The sequence below is a fragment of the Zootoca vivipara genome, chromosome 13, assembly GCF_963506605.1.
Source record: "Zootoca vivipara chromosome 13, rZooViv1.1, whole genome shotgun sequence".
In the NCBI taxonomy this organism is placed as follows: Eukaryota; Metazoa; Chordata; class Lepidosauria; order Squamata; family Lacertidae; genus Zootoca; species Zootoca vivipara.
Window position 1 is genome coordinate 4,298,226 of NC_083288.1, and position 25,720 is coordinate 4,323,945.

At 41.6% G+C, this 25,720-nt stretch overlaps 1 protein-coding gene across 2 annotated transcripts in view; it reads left to right on the forward strand.

The window, feature by feature from the left end:
- The first annotated feature begins 15,293 nt into the window (after positions 1-15,293).
- Positions 15,294-25,720, forward strand: part of DDC (dopa decarboxylase) — a 64,768-nt gene continuing 54,341 nt past the window's right edge. The window contains exon 1 of one of the 2 annotated variants that reach the window (XM_035134977.2): positions 15,294-15,451. The gene's annotated coding sequence lies outside the window, so the exon portion shown is untranslated. Of the gene's footprint in view, positions 15,452-20,518; positions 24,237-25,720 lie in introns of those variants that run through there. The other variant, XM_035134978.2, reaches the window with a different exon arrangement.

Consider the following 25,720-nt stretch of genomic DNA (forward strand, 5'->3'; position numbering starts at 1 on the left):
CTCATGGGCTTTAATATAATATGTCACAAGATGGACTTAATTTAAAGTTTAAGTTACAAAATTTAAAATTTTAAAATGTGATTTAAAATTAATATGATTTAAGATTATTGATTATTTAATATTTCTAAGATCTACCTGTGAAATTTCATATTGGGATCTCAATAGGATCACACTGGAAAAAATATTTTGTACATACATGTCTCCCTTATAGGGACGTAATTTTGTTTTATATGGATTTTGTTTTAATGATCATGAAATGAATAATTAACAATAATTAACAATAATTCTTTCAAAGCAGTAATTCTATCACTCTGCTTTGAAACACATTTTAAAAAGAAAAGCCTGACTAGCGTTTCAGATACCTTTTAATTGCATAACTTTCTAAAGAAATGCCTGAAGCAACTGATATTATAGTTCAAAGTCTTGTTTCGTCTGTTATATTTTACTGCATGAAGACCCATTTATCCTAAATAGAACCCAATGAGGCAGATATGTATGTACAAAGTATTTTTTTCTGTTATGATCCTGTTGAGATCCCAAGTTGAAGTTTTGCAGGTAGATCTTAGAAATATTAAGTAATGAATACAATCTTTTAAAAATGGTTAATCATATTAATTTTTAATCACTTTTTAAAATTGTGTAACTTAAATTTAAATTTTAAATTAAGTCCATCTTGTGATATATCATATTAAAGCCCATGAGGTTCTGAAGAGATTGGTGTTTTTAGTTTTCATGTATCTCAATGTTGGTCTGAGCTTTTAAGATTTTTGTGTAGTCCAAAAATTTCAATATTTGAAATTTCAAACCCTTATAAATCACAAACGGGATGAGATAAAAAGCTAAAATTTTAGATTTAAACTTAGTTTTGATCATTCAACAAGTGTACACATTATGCAGAAAATTGGATGGCATGAGGCAAAAATGTTGGATCCCTTGATCTGGAATGACCCAAGGGGGAAGGACTATACCCTACCCTGGTGGCCTATGCCTAGTGGATAACAGCCACATTTGCCTGGCAGACAAATACCAAGACTGAATGAACATTACAATAGTGACAGCCTTTCTGAGATGCTAAATATTTGACCTTCAGCCAAAGCACTGTGCTCCTTGTATATAATAACTTTACTGTCTGAAATTGCAGGACGGAAGTTTTGATAAAACATTATCATTACGCATCTTTTTACACATGCTCTGAAAGAGTTGAACAAGTGACTGGGAAATTTTCATTTCCAGTCTTTTAGAGACTAGAAACTCCTTATCACCCAAGCAGGCTTAATTCTGCATGTAGTCTAGTGTGTTTTGAGTTACTAACAGAGGCTCCCACTGACCAAATGTCACATCAGATGCCTCACAGACTGATTGCATACATCACAAGTCATAAAGCTCATTCTTTGAGAATCACCAAGGCGAATCCGCTTTGGGGCTGGCAAAAGAGTAGTGCCAATGAGCCATGGAGACTTGCCCATATTGAATGGACTCTGGTGGAAGCTAATGCAAATTTGCACTCCCTGAGGCCTCTATAACAGCCCAAGTTCAGTTTTATCTGGGCTGAATGTAGCCTGTTTGGAAGTACGCTCAGGGCTTGGAAATCTATGCTCAGTTTCTTTTTAAATAATTGCATTTCCACTTGTCTCATTGTGGGAGACTTTTTGAGTCTAGAAATATTGTGGACAGTATTTTCCTGTTAAGTCATGTTTCTTTTCCCTCCCCACAATCTGACTTGTGTTAGCTTGTTAATCTGTGATCTTGGAGAGTTTCAGGAGCACCCACAGGTTTCTGGGATGGGAATCACGGTACATGCACCTCCGTTTGCTTCTGTTTCCTCCCACAGTAAGCATACTATATCATAGTCAGATTTTCTATCGCCTGGTGTTTGCCAATATTCTTACCACTATTCAGAGCTGCTTACAGTAGTCCCAAGGCAATGGGTGCACTGTTCTGTAAATCACAGTACCCTACGCCCATGATAGATAATTGAACCCTGATCCATATTTGCATGAGCCATGAGTCATAAGATGCTCATTCAATGAAGAAGGGCTTTTTTCATAACAGCTTATCCAAGACAATGAGATCAATCTATTATTCCAGGGTAGGGGTTTTTGAGGTGGTGGAGTGGGGTGTTTTTTATGTAAATAAAATATTCCCAATATTTTACTGGCAGACCCTAATGAATTTGCTTAATCGGGGTGCACCTTCTTGATTTGTTTAAAACAGTTGCAACAAGAGAAACAATGTAAAAGGGATTCTCCAATTTTCACTGGGAGCCAAAGGACTGTAATTTTCCCTGTATGGTCTAGCATTGGATCTCATGAAATTAACAGACACTGCCTTTGTAAACCTTGTGCAAAGTTCTAAATCAGCATCAGGATATGCTCCATGTAAGTTTTAAACTTATTATTCTGGCATTAGGTTTCTGTTTTAAATTTTATGTTAAGAGAAAATTGTCCTCCCAGCTACATGTGACCAACAAAACAAAGTTAAATGTGCCAGCCAAATATATATACAGTATTTTGTTTTTGGAGGCTCATTTTCATATGTTTCTTGCTATTTCCCCTGGTTAACAGAGAGTTTATACTTATACAGTGGAATATTGCTGTTTCGTTTTTTTAATGTCCTGATGCTCAAGGAGTTTGCAATAAGTATATTGAGACTGATCTGTTGTTTTGCATGCAAGATCAGCCCCTAATGTGTGTTTTGTAATTTTGAGTGCTGTTCATGAATCCCAGAATGTTGGGAGAAGGGAGACATCTCTGGGAGATTCTGCTGCAGAGCCGGGTAACTTACACCAGCATGGTACCAACTGATCCAGCCTGGAACAGAAGCAGCACGTTATGGCATATGTTCGTGGACCATGCGTTGAGGGAGGCTTTTTTGTGGCTGAACTGTTTACCTGTTCCTGTATTCATGCCTGCAATAAAAGAACTGAAAATTAAAGAACAATCTCATAGTGATTTGTTTTCACATCAGGGATTCCAACAGCATTTAAATACCTCACTGTGTCTGGAAAATTGGTCAGTTGCATATTTTGGATAGGGTTGCAGTCCCTCTGAAAGAATAGGCTCATAGTTGCTTCCGGGTCCATCTTTGCTGCTGGATGCAGCTTCGGTGACCAGGAGCACCTCTTACCAGCCACAGCTGGTAGGCCAGCTATGGCCATTCTTGGATGGGGGTAGATGGCCACAGTAGTCAGGCACTGGTAACCTCAAGACCTGAATGTCATAGTGTGCTCCATGTGGGGCTACATTTGGGCTTAGTCTGAAAGCTCCAGCTGGTGCAAAATGTTGTAGCTAGACAGCTGGTGGGGACAACTTCAGGTTTCAGGTTCTGAATTAACCTAAGGTCAATATTTGCTTCATTTTCATGTCTCTTCCCTGATTATAATCTTAACCTGTTTGAAGTTCAGAAATGTTCCTTTCTTTTCTCTTGAAGTTACAGTGGTGCCTCGCTTAATGAATGCCCTGCTTAACGAAATTTCCGCTTAACGAAAGGATTTTTTGAGCGGAGGTTGCCTCGCTAGACGAATTCGTTTTATGAAAAATTCGTCTAGCGAATCGCGGTTTCCCATAGGAATGCATTGAAATTCAATTAATGCGTTCCTATGGGCAAAAAAAAAATATCAAAAAAATTTCAATGCATTCCTATGGGATTCGTTAGACGAATTTTTCATTATAAGAAAAGACCCGTGGAACGAATTAAATTCGTCTAGCGAGGCACCACTGTACTCTTAAACAATGAACTGTCTGAAGTCAAATCTACATCAGCATTTCCTAAGCAACACATTTCTGCCATCAATCAGGACACTTGAGTTCAGGTCAGGTTTGAATTTTCTACTTTGATGCACCAAGGATATTTCTGTTATATGTTCATTTTTTCTCGTTAGCAAGCAGTATTACCAAATCTATCTTAACCAAGTTCCTTCTTCTTAAATCCCTTAAATGTCTTTCTTAAATCTTCCAGAGAAAGGAATGCAACAGGTGGGAAGCAAGTCTAATCTGATAAGTTTCCCTTCAAAATACATTGCTTCAGTTTTCAAACAACTTCCGCCACAATTGCTGCTCATTGGGTGCTTTGAAGACTGGGCTGAATGAGCTATAAACTATTTCTAAACTTCTAAAAGAGGCTCCTTAAATTCTCTGTTAAAGCTGTAGATGCTAAGCCTCCTCAATGGACCTTGAAAGTGCACATAATGTGTTAGTCATAGGAATTTTTCAAAAACTTATCATTTGCAACAAAAGCCAAATGAGTAATCTTGTAGATTGCATTAAAGGTGACTTGTCTAGTTGATGCCACATATCAGATGGAAGCAAATGTCAAAGCTTCAATTCCTTTGATATTTCACTAGAATAAGAGAGCAGCAATGAATCTTGTGAGGTTTAAAATATCTCATTATATCATGTCAGCAGAGATCCAGGACAGCTGTTGTCAAAGATAATGCGAGAAATAAGATGGCAGAACATCAAACTATAAATATAGTTAAGAACATGAAACATGTTTTGGTATCTAACAACAGCATAATCAAATCCAAAAGTTGACATTTAAAGACATATTTATGAAACTGGCTTTTTCACCCTATGCAAATTGCTGGAGGGCCTGATTCAAACTGGAAGCCCACCTACCCTCCACACTAGGATCCAGGTCAGGCCCCCAAAGCTCCTTCTACTTAAGGGCAGGGATATGGAGTCTCCTGGGTTACTCTGACACAAAATGCTCCAAGGAGAAGGGGAACTGCTTTTTAAAGAAGAATGGGCTGTGGATCGGCCATTTTAGATCTGATCCTAACCAATAGTGATGACCTGGTTAGTGGGGTAGAAGTGGCAGGATCATTAGGTGGGAGTGACCATGCTCTTCTGGAGTTTATTATACAGCGGAAAGGAGCAACCAAAGAAACTAAGACTCAAATTCAAGACTTTAAGAAAGCCGACTTCAGAAAACTTAGGGGAATGCTGGGTGAAATCCCATGGACAGAAATACTAAAAGGGTTCATGATGGTTGGGAGTTTGTTAAAAGGGAGATATTAAAAACACAACTTCAGGCAATACCAATGAGACGGAAACATGGAAGGTGCCTAAAGAAGCCAGGCTGGCTATCTAAAGAACTATTAACTGAGTTAAGATTTAAAAGGGATATGTACAAAAAAATGGAAAAAGGGGGAAACCACCAGAGAGGAATTCAAACAAATAGCCAGCACGTGTAGAGTCAGAAAAGCTAAAGCACAGAATGAACTCGGGCTTCCTAGAGAGGTTAAAAGCAACAAAAGGCTTTTATGAGTATGTCCGTAGCAAAAGGAGAACAAGGAAACAGTGGGGTCACTTAGAAGAGAAGATGGTGAAATGCGAACAGGGGACAGAGAAAGGGCAGAACTCCTCAATACCTTCTTTGCCTCAGTCTTCTCCGAAAAAGAAAACAATGCCCGACCTGAAGAATATGGAGCAGATGATTCAGCAGGGGGGAAACAGCCCAGAATAAGTAAGGAGGTAGTACAAGAATACTTGGCTAGTTTAGATGTATTCAAGTCTCCAGGGCCAGATGAACTACATCCAAGAGTATTAAAAGAACTGGCAGAGGTGATTTCAGAACCACTGGCAGTAATCTTTGAAAATTCCTGGAGAAGAGGCGAAGTTCCAGCAGACTGGAGGAGGGCAAATGTTGTCCCTATTTTCAAAAAGGGGGAAAGAGAGGACCCAAACAATTACCGCCCAGTCAGCCTGACATCAATACCAGGAAAGATTCTAGAGCAGATCATTAAGCAAACAGTCTGTGAGCACCTAGAAAGAAACTCTGTGATCACTAAAAGTCAGCATGGGTTTCTGAAAAACAAGTCATGTCAGGGGGGAAAAGCAAAATGATGCGCCTCCTAGACAGACGGCACGGAAAACAACCAGGAATGAACATCTCAACCAATAAGCGTATTTACTTTATATCCTTCCTTTCATCCAAGGAATCCAGAGCAATATTTAAAGACTGCTTGTTTCATCCTTACAGTATGAGGTAGGAAGGTTCTACAGAACAGGCTATGCAGCTGGTAGTATCAGATGTCAGTGCCCCCTCTGACCTTTAAGTCTGTAACTATACCATCCACTGCAGTCCAGACAGACCCTTCTACCAAGAAGGCATCAACCACCAAACAGTAGTTGATGCCATCAGACTCCCCTGTACAATATTATGCTAGTATGCTATACATCTGAAATATCACAAGAGCAAAACCTTATTCACTGAAAAAAGCTACTGTGTATATTCCCTGACCTTTTCCTCTTATGGAAAAATGCAGTATCCTTTTTTAAAAAACAAAGAGATGAAGAACTAGCAGTTAGTTGGGCTTAAAGACAGACTTCAGCTTACACAGCTACAGTACCTTTTCCCACAGTTTGGCAAAGCCATCTCCCATCTGCCTTCCTAGAACCTTTTCCCAATTATTTAGCTTGAGAGCAGTACATGTGAAAAGGATCTAGGAGTCTTGGTAGACCACAAACTTGACATGAGTTAGCAGTGTGATGCAGCAGCTAAAAAAGCCAATGCAATTCTGGGCTGCATCAATAGGAGTATAGCATCTAGATCAAGGAAAGTAATAGTACCACTGTATTCTGCTCTGGTCAGACCTCACCTGGAGTACTGTGTCCAGTTCTGGCACCACAGTTCAAGAAGGATACTGACAAGCTGGAACGTGTCCAGAGGAGGGCAACCAAAATGGTCAAAGGCCTGGAAACAATGCCTTATGAGGAACGGCTTAGGGAGCTGAGTATGTTTAGCCTGGAGAAGAGACGATTAAGGGGGTGATATGATAGTCATGTTCAAATATATAAAAGGATGTCATATGGAAGAGGGTGAAAGGTTGTTTTCTGCTGCTCCAGAGAAGCGGACAGGGAGCAATGGATTCAAGCTACAAGAAAGAAGATTCCATCTAAACATTAGGAAGCACTTCTTGACAGTAAGAGCTTTGCTGCCAAGGAGTGTGGTGGAGTCTCCTTCTTTGGAGGTCTTTAAGACTTGACAACCATATGTCAAGAATGCTTTGATGGTGTTTCCTGCTTGGCAGGGGTTTGAACTGGATGGCCCTTGTGGTCTCTTCCAACTCTATGATTCTATGGTAATAAAACAATCTGAAACACACAATGTGTACAGTTAGCAGACCATGGCGTGGGGGGTTATGGGGCCACCCTCTTGACACTGGCAACCAATGTGACACTCCCACTGGTAGACCTGCACAACCCCAGCTTCACGGCTGCTCTCTTTGCCCCCCCCCCAACCCCGCTATGCCATCCAGGCAAACTGAAGCAAAGCCAGTGTAGAGAGAATGGCTCTGCCCCAATGCAGCCCCTGCATTGTCCAATGCAATCACTGGTGGTGGTGATTTTGGGGTTTTGTTTTGCAGGGGTCTTTAAACTCCGCAGGGCATAACACAACTGGAGTGTTATCACAGAACATTGTTAAGATATCCTCCCTTCCTCTGCTTTCATTTAAAGTGCACTGCAGTAGCCAGATAGTATAAGCACACAGTGCATTTATGACCTGAACTGTGAGTAGGCGAAGAGCCTAATCCCTTTTGACTCAGGGTGGCTAAGCTTTCTCTGGCTGACCTATGGGATATCTTCTGCAAGCTGCGTGTCAAAGTGGGTATGACCAAAGTGTAAAAGCGGAAGTGGCCAAGCATGTCAATTGTATATATTTTAAAGTACACATTTGGCTTGTTTCTAGCAGGGGCCATAAAATCATTTTGGCATCACAGCTAAGGACCCTGGGAGTAGTTAGTTGCATCTATAGGGGCTACCAAAAAGAAACCTTTTGGCATCACAGCATCACACTGGGGAAACACATAACAGAAGTCAATTTTGTTTTTGTTTTTTCAAGAACTTAAAACACATACAGTGTCCCTAGTTTTTTAAAATGGTGAATTGGGAAGAGAGCAAAAAACACTTGAACTTTGAGCTCACCCACACTTCACTTCTTCTGTGCCTTGAAAGCAGGGGCCCAAGAGGTTTCCCCACTTGTCCCATGCTTTTTGGGGATAGGTCTGAGCAGTTATCTGTTTGTCCAGCCACTTTCCCTGGGAAACTCACTATTTACTGCTGAATTGGAGCAAACATCAATCTTTATAAAACGGACAGACATTTGTGATAAAGAGGTTTCCCTGGGGGAAAGCAGAAGGACAGGCAGAAGTGTAGATGAGCCCTGTATCTTGCTTTTCCAAGATTTGCTATTAACTAGGATTTGAAACTGAGGTTTAGGCATGCCCTGGGCTTATGTCATATAGAGGAGGGAGAAAGATTGTTTTCTGCTGCTCCAGAGAAGCGGACATGGAGCAATGGATTCAAGCTACAAGATAGAAGATTCCACTTAAACATTAGGAAGAACTTCCTGACAGTAAGAGCTGTTCGGCAGTGGAATTTGCTACCAAGGAGTGTGGTGGAGTCTCCTTCTTTGGAGGTCTTTAAGCGGAGGCTTGACAGGCATATGTCAAGAATGCTTTGATGGTGTTTCCTGCTTGGCAGGGGGTTGGGCTGGATGGCCCTTGTGGTCTCTTCCAACTCTATGATTCTATGATTCCTCCTCCTTGCGCAGCAACAAAGCTCAGGAGGAGGGAGGAGGGTGCTAAGCTGCCTCTTGGCTCAGGCTGAGGAGTCCCTCCCCTCACTCTTTTCTTCCCACACTGCAAGGCTAGGAGGGGGAAGAGATGCTTATTTACTGTTTGAAGAGGACTCAGCAGGCAGCTTAAGCTGCTAGACCAGGCATCCCCAAACTTTGGCCTTCCAGATGTTTTGGACTATAATTCCCATCCTCCCTGACCACTAGTTCTGTTAGCTAGGGATCATGGGAGTTGTAGGCCAAAACATCTGGAGGGCCGCAGTTTGGGGATGCCTGTGCTAGATAGTGAGGCAGGACTCCAGAATCCTGACTGCTTTGTTAAACTCCTTTTCCCAAAACACACAACACAGGTTGTTTTCTTTTCTTTTCCAGTAATTGATATTCTCCACCTGGGACCCAGGTGGCACTGTGGGTTAAACCACTGAGCCTAGGGCTTGCTGATCAGAAGGTCGGCGGTTCGAATCCCTGTGATGGGGTGAGCTCCCGTTGCTCGGTCCCAGCTCCTGCCCACCTAGCAGTTCAAAAGCACGTCAAAATGCAAGTAGATAAATAGGAACCACTACAACGGGAAGGTAAATGGTGTTTCCATGTGCTGCTCTGGTTTGCCAGAAGCGGCTTTGTCATGCTGGCCACATGACCTGGAAGCTGTACGCCGGCTCCCTTGGCCAATAACACAAGATGAGCGCTACAACCCCAGAGTTGGTCACGACTGAACCTAATGGTCAGGGATCCCTTTACAACAACATCCTTTACAACCTTTACAACAACATCAAGATGCTCATATCCTGTTTTACTGAAGCTTCTTAGAAGCTGTTTCCCCTAACCATCATGATTATTTCATTTACAATATTAAGAAAAGTTTTCTTCCTCCGTGCATGGGGCCAACTGCCTTTGGTTGGCTAAATTTTCTGTGGAGTGATGGCCCAATTTAGCCCTTAGACTGTCTTTTATTTATGTTAATGAATATTCTGGGTGGTTTCCGCTTCTCTGTTTTCTGGTTTTTTGAAACTGTTCTGGTTTGCTTTATGTTGTGCTGTTCACACTGGTTACGTGCTGCCTCCTAGTGGGAGCAAATGGCATTGTCTTGTTTGTATTATATATATATATATATATATATATATATATATATATATATATATATATTGTGGGCAGAAAAATTTAACGCTGAGCAAGTCCCACTGCAATAAATAAGAAATACAGCTAAGGGCTTACCTACATAGGAGATGCTAATGCGAAGATTAGCAATCATCCTGTGGATTTTTAAAATATTAAATACCAGGGGTGATGTTCAATCTTCCCCTCCCCAGTCAGTATATCAATGAAAATGAATACCCCACATAGCAATTATCATGGGGGGGGTGATAGTTTGCTTTCTTCTCATTGCTAATAGCACTGCATGTGGGAGGGTCACCACTATAATGGCTGGGGAAAGATTAAATCTTTGCTCCAGTTCACTGCAATCCTGAGGACAGTGACCACCCCCACGAACCACCCATTAAAGTGGTACCTCGGGTTACGAACTTAATTCGTCCCAGAAGTCCATTCTTAACCCGAAGCGTTCTTAACCCGAGTCACGCATTCCCTACATAGGCCTCCCGCGGCCCCAGAAGTGGATTGCTTTCGTATCCCAGGGCAAAGTTCGCAACCAGGGACATCTACAGTACTTCCGGGTTTGTGGAGTTTGTAACCCGAAGCATTTGTAAGCAGAACTGTTTGTAACCCGAGGTACCACTGTATTGATTGATTGATTGATTGATTGATTACGGTTCTTGACCAGCACACATAAATATGCAATACATAAAACAATAAAAGAAAAACAGTAAAAATAGGCAATAAATATAGGTTTTAACAATTGTTTAAAAGAAAACTGATTAAAAGGAGTGTTACTACTTAGGGAGGTAGACTACACTGGGTCCTCTTTAGCTAGTCCTGAAGATGTTCTGAAGATATTTGGACACTGCTAATTAGATTAGACCGAATTTTTTAGCACAGAATTTGGTTACCTTCGCTGACACATTAGAGTTAGTGTCGGAAAGAAGCCATTCTATATAGAAATTATCCGAGCATCCAGGTAGCTGTTTTAACCGGGGTGTGGGTGTTTAAACTCGGGTGGGCATTGTTTTATTTGGGTGCTGGGGTTGTTTTAAATTGTTTCTAAATGTTAATTTGAATTTTGGTAATTGTTATACAGTCGTACCTTGCATCGTAAACACCTTGGTTCCTGAACAAATCGGCTCCTGAACGATCGAAACCGGGAAGTGAGTGTTCTGGTTTCTGAACGATTTTCAGAAGCTGAATGTCCAGTGCGGCTTCCGATTGGCTGCTGGACACTCATGCAGCCAATTGGAAGCTGCGCTTTTGTTTCTGAACGTTTTCAGAAGTCTAACAGATTTCCAGAACGGATTTTGTTCAACTTCCAGAGTGCGACTGTATGTTAATTTGGATTTTGGAATTTGTATTGGTGGGCTAGGGGCTTTGGTTGGGGAGTGTATTTTTTATTAGTTTGTATACATTAGTATTGTTCATTGTTTTAATTATTCTAATTATTTTGTGGTGTAACTTTGTGTTGTCAACCACCCTGAGACCTATGGGCATAGCGCAGTATAATTAATTAATTAATTAATTAATTAATTGTAAGGTAAAGGACCCCTGGCAGCTAAGTCCAGTGGCGAACAACTCTGGGGTTGCGGCACTCATCTCGCTTTACTGGCCGAGGTAGCCGGCGTTTGTCATATGTAGTTTTAATTCTATTAATGTTTAATTATTTTTTAATGATTCCTCCGCCCTATGTTTTTATCTGCAAGCTGCCTTGAGTCCTGTTAGGGGTATAAAAGATATAACAGCAGCAGCAGATGAAACTTGTAGGCACAAGAGTGCCTCCAGAGCAGACATCCCCAAACTTCAGCCTTCCAGATGTTTTGGACTACAATTCCCATCATCCCTGACCACTGGTCCTCTTAGCTAGGAATCATGGGAGTTGAAGGCCAAAACATCTGGAGGGCCGCAGTTTGGGGATGCCTGCTCCAGAGTGTCTTAATTGCAGATCTGGAGGCTTTTGTACGGGAAATAAAAGGGATTCAATTTCCTCCATAGTACATATTAGGGCCATACCTTTATTAGGCCAACTTTTAAAATCCATATTAGTTTCATATTTTCAAGGGAAAGTGAGCTTTGACTCTGTCCCCAGCCAGCCCCCCTTCCAAACTCTATGGGAACTGAAACACAGATTTTAAGTAACAAATTGTAAGGCTGATTATGATCTCTCACAATAAAAAATGTTTTTTTCATTAATTTTTTGCAAATAATTACCATTCTCATACAATTTACGCTTTGTATCAAAGTGCCCTGTTGGTGGGACAGAATGATACAAAACCCATTTTTTACTGAAGTCATTATATTCTCATTATCTTCTAACTTTAATGGTTCTTTTTTATTGCTATTATAATATTGATTAGTTATGTCATGCATCAAGCCAATTTTATTTATTATTTGACTAATTTTTGTTACATAAATCTGCCCCACTTCCCCCTATGGACTTCAAACCTGTTTTGGGCAAAATATTGATCTATTGCCCAGCCCTACCCAAGATACATATCACAGGAGAAGTGTTGAAACAGCAGCTCAAAATGATGATGATTTATTAAATTTGTATACCACGTTATAACTGTAGAATCAGAGCAGTTCACAACATAAAATCAGAATATAAGAAACACAAAATACATAATCAAAATAAAAACACAATCCCCACTTCACAAAATATTTTAAAAGGGCATCAGATGTCAATCACCCAAAGACCTGGTTAAAAAGGAAAGTTTTCGCCTGGCACCTAAAGGTGTATAATGAAGGTGCCAGCCGAACCTCCCTGGGGAGAGCATTCAACAGACAGGGGGCCACTGCAGAAAAGACCAATTCTAGTTTGGCCACCCTCTGGAACTCTTGTGGAGGAGGCACATGAAGAAGGGCTTCAGAAGATGACCTCAGGGTCCAGGTAGATAGATACGGGGAGAGGCAGTCCTTGAGGTACTGCGGTCCTGAGTTGTGTAAGGCTTTATAGGTCAAAACCAGCACTTTGAATTAGGCCCGGAAGCTAATTGGCAGCCAGTGCAGTTGGACCAGGATTGTGCAATATCCTCAAACTGTCTTGCCCTGGTGAGCAACCGCTGAATTCTGCAGCAGCTGAAGCTTCAGAACAGTCTTCAGAGGCAGCCCTACTTGCGTGACAAAGCTCCCAGAAATCCCAAAATAACTCACAACTGACACGATATTTTAGGTTTGGGTTTTTGGCATTATTTTGGCCACAACTTTATTCAAAATACATTTTAATTCTGAGTGTTGGCTTAGGCTTTGGTTAATCCATCTGTCCACTCTAAGGGACAGGACCATTTCCATCTGACCCCTTTGGGTCAGGACCAGCTCCGACTTACCCAATGGTAGGTAAGTCAAGTAAACACCCCAAGGGATTGGAGGTACTGTTCACAGGCATTCTCCTCCCCCAAGGAGTGTTCCCCAAGGCTCGGCTCTGTAATGGCCGCACCATCCTTGCCTATGGCAGGATGAATGGACTAGAGTCCCTGAGCCCCAGGATTCCTTTAACGGAATGCTTCTATAAGGAGCAAGTAAGGGGGGGGTAGGCATTTTTATGCCATGCCCCTCCTATACCAATTTTTAACCAAAGCCTAACGGCCAACCTAACAAGTTGTGACAAATTGCTTGTCAGTAGGCAAAAACCAAATGGCAACAGCCAATCAGCCAAGTGGCAAAATTCATACTGGGCCCCTGAATACAGGCGACCCCCGCGAATGGGCAAGCAGTGTCGATTAAGCCTAAAAGCAGTGGCGGGTGGGCAGGAGATTCGAAGGCTTGCCGAGAGTGAGGGGAAACGAAAGTAACATGGGCGTTAAGTAAAATGCTGCTGTCAATCAAATCAATGGCACGCCCCATGACTCAGCCTAACTACAGCCCACCCCCTGCCAGATTTCTTTTGAGCTCGTCCGCAACCCCCACTACACTTTATGAGCGTAATGGGCTTCATAATGCTTTGCAGTAATCTACCCTTGAGGTTACCAGATCATAGACATCAATAGGCTGTCCCTGTCCAGATAAGGGCGCAGCTGGGCCACCAGCTGAAGCTGATGGAAGGCACTCTGGGCCACTGAGGCAACCTGAGCCTCAAGAGACAGCAAAGGATCCAGGAGGATCCCCAAAAGACATGGCTGCTCCTTCAGAGGGAGGGTAACCCCATCGAGAGCAGACTGCAGAGGCGTCTTCTCCTTTTGCTGTCCTGCTCTGCCTTCATTTGCTCAACAGAGGGAGCTCCCATACTTCACAATAGTTATGAATAGCTACACAAGGTGTTAGACAAAGTTTGGCTCATGAGTTTAGTTTTGGGGTTTGGGGGTTTGAGCAAATGCAGTTTGGGACAGAGGAGGAGAAGAAATCTCAGGTGGGATTCCTGTTTTTAAAAAACAAGCTAGCTAGCCAAGAGGAAAAGGGTTTATGCCTTTCTCTCCCTCCCTCCCTCCCCGCAAAATGGCATTGTTGCATCGTTTTTACTTACCTCAGGATCAGTTCTGGAATTCTTCAGCTCTTTTTTAGTATTCACTTGGATTTGCACATTTTGGAGACACCAGGGGGTTCCCCATGACATACCCGGGGGTGGGGTGGGGGTGGGGGTGGTGCATAAGAATCTGCCCATTGAGCTCTGCATTCTCTCCCTCCACCTTTTGGTCTTTTTTTACTCCTTTGGCTGCCCCTCACGCCTTGGAACTTCCTGTTGTGTGAAGCGGTTTGCAGAGGAAACACAGAGGGGAGGGGGAGGGTAGAGGAGTAGTTGAGTTGCCTGCTCCTCTTTTCCAAATGCCCAGCCCCATCTGCCATCACTTCATGTGCTGGTCCTCGGCTGTTGAACACATCGCCGGTCTACTCTTAGGAAAAGACGTTCAGCATTTTTTAAAGAAGGACACACTTGAGTCTCCTTTGGAGGTCTTTAAGCAGAGGCTTGACAGGCATATGTCAAGGATGCTTTGATGGTGTTTCCTGCTTGGCAGGGGGTTGGACTGGATGGCCCTTGTGGTCTCTTCCAACTCTAGGATTCTGTGATTTGACAAAGCACCTTGTGGCCTGCACCTGGGGTGAAAGATGTTTTCTTCACAAAGAGCTATTTCTCTTTTTTTTAAAAGAAAATATTAAGATAGTGAAGTGGGGGCGGGTTTAAAAACCCCAATTTTACTCATCTCCACATTATTTTCATCAATTTGGGTATTAAAGTGCCTCCCCCCCCCCCCCCCCGCAGCAGTACTTCTGGAAATAGTTCCTCGATGTTCTATATTGTAATGCTAATTAGAAATCACACCAGACCTACTTAGAATGGTGATTTGTAGATTTAGGAGACATGTAGACATTTAAGCAGCCAACTGGATTAGAATTAGGAATATTTGCTAATACTGCCTGAATATATTCATTATCTGTTAGGTGCCTATCTTTTATGTCTATTTGCTTATCCCTAGAAAGGTGGGAGGCCAGACCTTCCCTCCCATACCCATTTGTACATCTGTTTAAAAGCTGGAAGAACCACTATTTTAAAACCTTGCAGTTGAATATCATTTGCATCTATAAGCCACGTTTCTTGTAGGCACAGCAGATCAAATGATTTGAAGGAATGGGAGAATGTGGTTGGGGAGGGAGGAGTTTCTGCATGTGGCAGAGGTTAATGATTGGTGTGCTTCGTTGTGGATGAGATTGATAGAGTAAAACAACTTGGTCTTACTGCCCATTGGAAATCTTATTTTCTTGAATCGGCTTGTTTGTGGCTCCAGGACTCTGCATGGTGCTATCTACTTTATTCAAAACACCTGAAAGTTGAAAGAAAAAAGTAAGTAAAAAACGAACGTGTTACAGGACTGGGAATCTTAACCTTTGTACCAGGCTTTTGAAAAGTGTAAACTCTGCACTGTTGTAATCAACTAGTTTGATCCCATGTTTTCAAGGCTACTGTTTTGCATGATCAGAGCATGCTTAATAAATGCTGCTTTCTTGAACATGTTTGCCTTTTTAAAATCAAATCTTTGGAAAACACTAATCTATAATGATTTAAATGATCCATATATTTGTGAGGGATTGATCATCCCTGTTTGTTTGTTTGCCTGCCTGCTTTCTTGTCAAACACAACTCTGTATATAACAAATGTATAATGTAACTGAATGTCCCAATGCAATATTGAAAAGACTCAGGCTATCATCCCTCCATGACACTTTTTTCTTAATCTGAATGCCTTGGCTGAACCATGCATATACATTGGACTCCAAATTATCATGGCTGAACTTCTTGGTTTTATAAGCCCTGACCTTATCTTGAAATTTCCTGAGTCGTTCCTCAATGTCTGTGATATTATTTTGCCAAACACCTGTCTACCTGTCCCTTTAAACCATAGCTGTCAAGTTTTCCCTTTTCTCGCGAGGAAGCCTATTCAGCATAAGGGAATTTCCCTTTTAAAAAGGGAGAACTTGACAGCTATGCTTTAAACCAGGCATCCCCAAACTGCGGCCCTCCAGATGTTTTGGCCGACAACTCCCATGATCCCTAGATAACAGGACCAGTGGTCAGGGATGATGGGAATTGTAGTCCAAAACATCTGGAGGGCCGAAGTTTGGGGATGCCTGCTTTAAACTCTTCTCCAATTCGCAATCTCTAGTTCCAATCTCTGTTCCTCTTGGGTGACCTTGTCTATAACTAAGAGCAATAAATCTTTGGAGCATTTATTCATAATGCCTACTTATTTCTGTTTAAACTTCTCTGTGTCTAAGAATAAAGTCGGAGCCTTTTGGTATGCATTGATTTTTGTAGTATTCTGATAAAGACACAGCATGATGGTGCATTTTAAGCTTGTATTTTTAAAGATCCATGTATGACACACAGCACTCCTTAAAGGAAAGGTGGGCTGAAAAATAAATAAATACACTAAGAGGTTTTCTGCTTTGGTCCAGTAAAACGCTTGCACTGCGCAGACCAGAAACCGTTCTCTTTGCAGAGCATTTAGCACAGCGGCTGGATTCTTCTTGTAGCTTTGCAGCAGAAACGACCCATGGAAGCCCAACTTTCTACAGACAGGTTTACTGCAGACAGATAACAGAAATACCTCCAGTGCTTTCAGACATGACTGCTCCACACCCCACAAGCAAACAAAACAAACACTCTATATATACTGAGCACCTTAACAACTTAACAACTTAACTTAAATCACATGACCTTGCTACTTTGCCAGCGTCTTAGGTTTAAAGTCCTAACATACACATTCTTGCCATTTTAGTGCCTTGCTGTTACAAACATACAGGTATATGATTTTTATGGAAAGCTTGTGCAACAGGCATGCACAAGCTCTAAAGGATACTATATTCATACACATCACATTGGTTTTGGGGAGCGGGTGGCACTGTGGTCTAAACCACCAAGCCTCTTGGGCTTGGTGATTGGAAGGTTGGCGGTTCGAATCCCTGTGACGGGGTGAGCTCCCATTGCTCTGTCCCAGCTCCTGCCAACCTAGCAGTTTGAAAGCACATCAAAGTGCAAGTAGATAAATAGGTACTGCGGCGGCAGGAAGGTAAACGGTGTTTCCGTGCTGTGCTCTGGCTTCCATCACGGTGTCCTGTTGCACCAGAAGCGGCTTAGTCATGCTGGCCACATGACCCGGAAAGCTGTCTGCGGACAAACGTCAGCTCCCTAGGCCTGAATGCAAGATGAGCGCTGCACCCCATAGTCGCCTTTGACTGGACTTAACCATCCAGGGGTCCTTTACCTTTTACCTGCATCACATTGGTAGCCAAATAAATGAAATGGCACCTGCTTTTTTTAAAAATTGTTTCAATAATAAATCACATGTTCTTTGATTAATAACAACTGTCTCTACCTCTTGTAAGTTTGCAGTAAATTTCTTCCAGTTCCTCTGTCTGTGCAGGGGAATGATAACACAGAGAAGCAAACATGGTAGTGTTATGAATAAACATGGCCTGCTTTATTCACCCAGAGAATAGGAAAAAGGAAACAAAGGCCTGGCATTTCTTATACCCCAAGCTATCACAAAATAACACAGGTCGGCTTGTAAGTAAGTGAGGTTGCAGGAAGAAGCATATTGGCATATATTCGTGCAACAAACATACAGATTTCTGCTGACCAAATAATCTTTAAATTAAACCATAGCTCAAAAGACACATGCCATTCCTGTCAGTCTTACTGGTAGTTAACATCTAAGCTTGATGGCATTACAATGTCTGCTACATTTGCCTTTCTTTATCAACCAACTGGTTCAATCAATAAAATGTTTATTTAATGGCTGAATGATTGTAGTAAAGTACACTTCACAGCCACCAATTATTGGTGATTACAGGTAGCAAGCCAGGAGGTCTCAAAGATACTAGAACTAGATATGTTGAGTAATAGGTTTATTAGACCTCTCAAGAAAGTTATTTAGAACCGTTTCTTAAGGATCAACTATCGAATTGCCTTATATAAATTTTGTGTTCTCTGACCCCTCGATAAAATCTGGACTGTTACAAGCTCTCTAGTGGTTGCAAGGACACTGCCTATCATTAAAGGAAACTTTGGCAAATCTGCCATAAAGAGTCCTAGATGCCAAAACATTTAAATATAACGAAGCTGCTCTTCCATAATGCTATAGAATTCAGATATGGGCTACATTTATTAGAGGCTGAGCAACGCAGGGCCAGTGAGCATTGTGCACATGGCCTATAAGTTGACTCTTGTCACTCTTGAGCATCCTTACACTGGCTTCCCCCACATTCATGGGGGTTACCCCGCATGCGTAAGTGAAATCATGTAGAGTGAGGAACACCCCTCTTTAAAAAGGAGGATGTGCAAGAGGACACACACAGAGAGAGAGAGACTCACCCTGAAAATCACTCGGGGCAGCTGACCTGCCTGTTCTGAGCCAGCCTGCCTCCAGGGTGTGCCGTGCAGCAGAGCAGCAGAGCAGATGGGGAGATCAGCCTCCTTCCCTCGCTCAGGCAGCAGCCCCAAGTGAGGGAAGGCCACTCTATTTATTTATTCATTTTGTGGCAATCAGTGTGAGAGTGGGATGCGTGTGTGCCTGAATTTCATTCTCTGTTTAACCCAAGATTACCTTGCACTACGGAAGGATCAATTCTTTGCAGGTGTGGAACAGACATTATGTGCCCGTCCTGCAGATTGAAGTGGTGGTATGGGCATTTAGGGGTGACCTTTCAGTTAGACTGGTCCAAAGTTTTGAAGAGCTTTATCTAGTAACAGCAACACCTTGAAATTGGCCCGGTAACCAATTGCGGTCATTGCAGATCTCTGGACAATGGTGTGATATGCTGCCAAGTGCAAGGGAATCGCCACACAGAGTGTATTCAAGTCTTGAAGTTACCAGTGACTGGATTACTGTGATCAAATTTTCCTGGTCCAGGAACGGGTGTTGGATCCAGATACACCCACCGAAGCTTACATGCTCCTTCAAGGAGAGTGCAACCTCCATCTAGGGTCGGCAACTGGCAAATTTCTCAGACACAGGAGCCACTCACCCAAAGTGCCTCCATCTTGCCAGGATTCAGACTCAGTTTATTTGTTCTCATGCTTCTTCATGCAGCACATAGTCAAACAGTGGAACTTGCAGTGATGACCACCAACTTGGATGGCCTCAACAGAGGATAAGGCAAATTCATGGAGGAGGAGAGGACTATCGATGGCTCCTAGCCAGGATGGCTGTGCTCTGCTTCTGCAATTGGAGGCGGCAATGGGTCTGAAGACCAGTCACTGGAACTCATGAGGGGGGGGGGGAGCTGCTCTTGTGCTCATGTTCTGCTTCCCAGTTTCACCAGGTATCAGGTTGGGAGAACAGGATGCTGGACTAGATGGCATATTATGCTCTTGCAATGCAGGATCTGGGATATGTCCAGAATTGGTGTACAGCTCTTGAAAGTACATCACACATCTGGGATATTTTCTCTCTCTTTGGCTGTTACTTGAAATGTTTCTTCCAAAATTCAGTTTCTGCTCTGTTGTACGCTCCATTCTTGATTTGTTTTTGCTTCCTTCCCATTCTGCACTTGCGTCTCTTCTCCAGGCATGATCCAGTACGGTGTCAGTATTCTTTCATTCCTCTAGGAAATGTATATTTAATGTTGGTATCCATCTACTATCCCTTCTTCAGTTCTAACAGCTAAGGCAAAAAAAACAAAACAAAAACATTTAATAATTTAGCAATGTTTCCCTTAACATGCTTGTTGGAAATTACATGTATTCAGCTGGGATTTTCAGCATGATTTTTACTTGTCAAGATTCCTTTTATAATCCTGTTTTCCCCATGATGTGTTTTTTGCCTGAATCTTAAGTGGCTAGCTGTTTGCCCTGTGTTTCAAAATACCGGTATATCTACAGTACCACAATTTTTTTAAAAAATAGGGTGAACTTCCCTGACTTCTGGGGAAGCAAATCAGTGGGAGAACTAAAGATGGGGTTTTCTGAATTTTGTTTTTGATTCCAGGTCTGAATCGGGTTAGATCAGTTCCAAAATGATCTGAACTGAGTTGGTGCCTGTTGTACCAGCATCCCCAACCTGCCCCTCTCTGAGGTCCTCTGGCTCTCCCCTGCCCCACCTTCCTACTCTGAGCAATTTGTACAGCTCTGAGCTAGGTTTTGGATGGGCATGTCAATAATTCCCCTTTATTCCTGCTGCCACCACAGATAACATTTATCTGAAAATCCCTAGCACAACGAAATATGAGACATGTGGTATAATGCAATTAATTTAGCAAACAGAAATAATAAGCAAGGGTCGTATGTGTGTGGTTTCAGCTTTATCTTTATCTTTATCTTTATCTGATTGGAAGGTTGGCGGTTCGAATCCCTGTGACGGGGTGAGCTCCCGTTGCTCGGTCCCAGCTCCTGCCAACCTAGCAGTTCGAAAGCACGTCAAAATGCAAGTAGATAAATAGGAACCGCTACAGCGGGAAGGTAAACGGCGTTTCCATGTGCTGCTCTGGTTTGCCAGAAGCGGCTTTGTCATGCTGGCCACATGACCTGGAAGCTATACGCTGGCTCCGTCGGCCAATAATGCGAGATGAGCGTGCAACCCCAGAGTCGGTCACGACTGGACCTAATGGTCAGGGGTCCCTTTACCTTTTTTATGCATTCACCTTAATTACACTGCTATTTTATACACACACCAGAGCCTCCCACTCTGAATCTCCCAGTCAGAATCATCACTGAATCAGGGGGGTCATTATTTCATTGTGTTTTTTCATGTTATTGTTATTTTATGTTTTTATACTCTAAAGCATCCTGTGATCTTAGGATGAAGGGCAGTAAAATGAATGAATGAATGAATGGGGCTTACACATTTCTAGCTTCAGTCTATCCAGGTCTTGGTTAGTGGGGAAGAAAAGGGCCACCTGCCTCAAGCAGGACTTTGCTGGACCCTGTGCTCTTCTTTGCAGCCTGCAGGCAGCCTGCCCAGAGGCTTGGCAGCACAATATTAAGAGCTGTGCTCAGTCTGCCTTAAATGAAAGAGAAAAGTCAAGATCCATGGCAAGTAGGAACTATGTCAAATGGTTCCCTGTATCTGCCATTGAGGTTTTGCTACTCCTTTTGCTGGCACATTACACTTTCAGATTTATTTGTAGTTCATTCACTCTGAAAAGTCTATGATCCTTTGATCTTTGCAACTGTTGAGTATGTTAAATCTGAATTTTCTTTTTGGTCTTTTTACCACATGAAAAAGGATTTTCTGCCTTCATTATACATACATGAGCTTAGCTCAGGGGACCCAATTTCCTCTTTGTTTTCTCAATAACAGGTAATCTAAAATTAGATCAACTGGGATCACATCAAAAGAGGGATGACTGTTGAAAGAAAATGTAATTCTGTCACCAATTCCAAATTAAAATTGTGTGTGTGTGTTTTCATTACAGAAAAAAAGAACAATTAATAAGGGACAGCCACTTATCCAGACTAATTTAACAATGATTAATCTGAACATCACCACTCACAAACTGATTATGGAACTGGAAGCCCACAGTTCAAGATGGCATCCAAAATGATGCCCTGAACTTATGCTTCCATTGCCATATAACGGTAGGAGCTTGAGAGAAACAGTAAATGGCTGAACTGAGATACAGTACCTACAAAATCATCAGAATACGTATACACTTATACCAAAGCATAGCACAATATAAATTACATAATCTATGCTGCAACCTTTATAGTCTTGTCCAAACATATAATGCTTTTAAATTATATTGTTCTGTAAAATACTTCATAGACTCACTTGGCATTCCAAAAAACATAGAACACTAAACAAAACATCACAGCTAGAAGCCTAGAGCAGACAATATTTTTAATGTTTTATAATTATGGGTGTCACTGTAGCCTGCAGTTTGAGCCCCTCCCAAAAAGTTTCCAAGTTTTATTTAGTTTTAAAAATTAAAATGTATTTTTTTAAAAAGCTAATTGCTCCTATAGGTCCCTGATACAATGCTGTGATGCCGAAATATTTTTCTGTGATCCTCTAAGACCCCACATTTATCCTTAAAAAGAAAGAAAGAAAGGCCATGCTCACTGTTGCACTTCAACAAGCAGCCCTTGGAGGGTTGACCATGGGTAGATGAGACCCCCCAGACCCCCAAAAAAGAAAGGGGGAAAAGAAGACCACATAAACTACTGACTGGTCATCTTGATGTCGATACCAGGAAAGGTCCTCAAACAGATAATTAAACAGTTGGTCTGTGAACACTTAGAAAAGGATGCTGATTACTAAGACCCAGCATAGATAGATAGATACATAGATATGTATGTACAGTGGAACCTCGGTTTATGAACACCTCGGTTTATGAATTTTCAGTTTATGAACGCCGCGGACCCATCTGGAACAGATTAATTCATTTTCCATTACTTTCAATGGGAAAGTTCGCTTCAGTTTATGAACGCTTCAGTTTATGAACAGACTTCCGGACTCAATTACACCCATGCTTCAGTTTATGAACATTTCAGTTTAAGTACTCCGCGGAACCGTCTGGAACGGATTAATCCACTTTCCATTACTTTCAATGGGAAAGTTTGCTTCGGTTTATGAACGCTTCAGTTTAAGTACTCCGTGGACTGTCTGGAACGGATTAATCCACTTTCCATTACTTTCAATGGGAAAGTTCGCTTCAGTTTATGACACCAAACTGGGAGGGGTAGCTGATGCCGCAGGAGAGAGACTTGGGATTCAAGATGACCTTAATAGATTGGAGAACAGGATCCAGTAGGGCCAAATGTCAGGTTCTACACTTAGGCAGGAAGAACCAGCTGCACAAATATAATATGGGAGACACCTGGCTTGCCAGTAGTCCATGTGAAATGGATCTAGGGATATTAATAGACCACAAGCTGAACATGAGTCCACAGTGTGATGTAGCAGCAAATCTTTTTTATTTTAAAAATGCTATTCTAGGCTGCATCAACAAAAATATATTGTTCAGGTCAAGGGAAATAATAGTAGTACTCTATTCTGCCTTGGTGAGACCACACATGGAGTCTTGTGGCACCACAGTTTAAGAAGGATGTTGATTGTAGCTCTCTGTCAAAATAAACTTCACCCTTAAATGCTGGTGCATTTTGTTGCTCTCTCCCAACTTGTTGAGACAAGATATCCGCTATTTTCTCTCTCACATCTCCGCTCATCCTGTAAATAGTTCCTGCATGAATAAAGCCTTTGAACCCCAAAGACTCCAGAAATTGTAAGTGATTATTCTAATCTAATTCACCCAAACTGCAAGAGCTGCTAGCACATACACACCATACAATTTATGCACATGTCTGCACCTTCAAGAATCCTGGCAACCCATCACTCTGTCCACTACACCATGCTGCCTCTTCATAGTTTTCTTCATCTCCTCCTGACAATTTTCACAGCACTAGCTTTCTTGCAGGTCAAAGTACTTGATAAGCATCCTTAAGTAAACCTTGAAGTGATTATTTCAGGCATAATCCATCCAAACCTACCCCCTCCTCTGTGCCAGTGATAAAGCAAGTTAACTGGAATTTGTAACCCTATAAATAATAGAGAAAACACGCCCACAATGTATTTCAAGAATGCTTTTTCGAGTTGAGGGTTGTATGGCCTTTGTTGGCTGGTTGCTTTCAGTTCTTCCACACACATGTATTAAAAGCAGCTCTCCTAAAGCTCACTGCATGCATTAATCCTGTGTACACAGATTGGCCTTTCACTGATGTGTACCCAGCAAAGCTCGGCGAGGCATATTCTAGACATACTGTAACAAAACTCCGTCAGTGCCAAATGTTTACTTCAATAATTGTAGCACGGATGTGTAAATAAAAATTGCTGTAGTGGCTTCAATAGTAATGAAATCTTCTTGATATTAGGGTGAATACCGTACTGCATTTAGCAGTGTTTTCAAGAGATGTTTAAAGTAGTGTTTGTGAATGAATGGATGCGGAGAGGGAGGGGAGAGTGTGACATGCAGAATGTTAAAATGCAAAGCACTACCCTCTGATTGGCTCATGGAAAGTGGATACTGTAGATATAAACTAGCAACTGCATCCTCTGGTCTTTATAACTGTCACAAAGAAAGCAGACGGGAGAGAGAGAGACAGAGAGAGAGAAGGACAAAATCTCACCAACAGTAAGTAAAAGTCCTAACTTTCTAGCTTAAGTAGTATAGAAATGGCACACATGCATGTGTGTGCAGATACACATATCAATTAATATTTTTTATTAACATGTCAAAATTGTCATGGTGTTTTTGATACACCTGGCATGCACATGTCTCTTTGAGGTTGCATAATATGACAAAATAGACTTGAAAGGTGTTGATCCTATCATTACATGAAACTACTGCAAACATGTGTCTTCAGCATAATATTTTGGGATCAAAATATAAATACTGTTCATGTAACTCAGTCTCTGTGTTAAAGCAAATATACTAGTTAGCTGCATTGACAGTCAATAAAGTGGCTCAAACAGGCACTTAATTATTAGAAATAAGCAACAGATCTTAAAGGAGCCATTCTATAGGAACTGAAGAAGAACCCATTCTTATTTAAATGAAAATGACAGGACAAAATACAAAGTTTCAGCAAACTTTATTAGTATTTTTGTTAGTATTAATGTAGGGCATAACCCCGCCAGTTATTTTAAATGATTTTTGTTAAATTGTATTAAATCATTAAAAACAAACAAGATTATTATGTAGTATAGTTATTGAATTCAAAAGGGAAAATAATGCATAAAGTTGTATTTGATCTTGAAATGTACTCTTTCGGTGCATAGTAAATGAAATTAATTCCCCAGCAAATCTGTCCTAATGTGTCTGTTCTTTGGCTCTCTTCTGTTACAGTAGCTCAGTCAGTTACAGCCCAGACCTGGTTTATTTACCACTTGTTTAAATCTGATTCTGGCTCAGTTATTTCCAGTAAAAAGCATCTCATATTTTTGCAGTTGTTAGTAAGCAAATTACTAATTCAGGATTTTCATATGCCATAGAATCTGTTAAATATTCCAGTAGCACTATATTTCAGGAGCACCTGCCTTATCTTCCAAAATTTGCTTCCAAAGAATGTCAATAAAAGTACATGAGATGTCCAGACAGTAGATGAGATCACCAAGAATTAGCATGCTGCGGAAGAATAGGCATGCTTTGATTTTAGGAGAATCAAGTACCAATGGAGCTATGTTTTGTAAGTTTACTTTCATATTAATGTTAATCAGGTTTCCAATCACATTTCACCATTTAAATACTCTAAATGAAGATATTTACTCCATTTCAGTTTCTCTCTTTGAATATGGTTAAACCCCTGCACATCTAAAGCAAAAGTAGATATGTTTTTCCCATTAGACCTTTCAGTGTAATTTGTGTTGTTGTTGTTATTGTTTAGTCATTTAGTCGTGTCCGACTCTTTGTGACCCCATGGACCATAGCACACCAGGCACGTCTTGCACTGCCTCCCGCAGTTTGGTCAAACTCATGTCCGTAGCTTCGAGAACACTGTCCAACCATCTTGTCCTCTGTCGTCCCCTTCTCCTGGTGCCCTCCATCTTTCCCAACATCAGGGTCTTTTCCAGGGAGTCTTCTCTTCTCATGAGGTGGCCAAAGTATTGGAGCCTCAG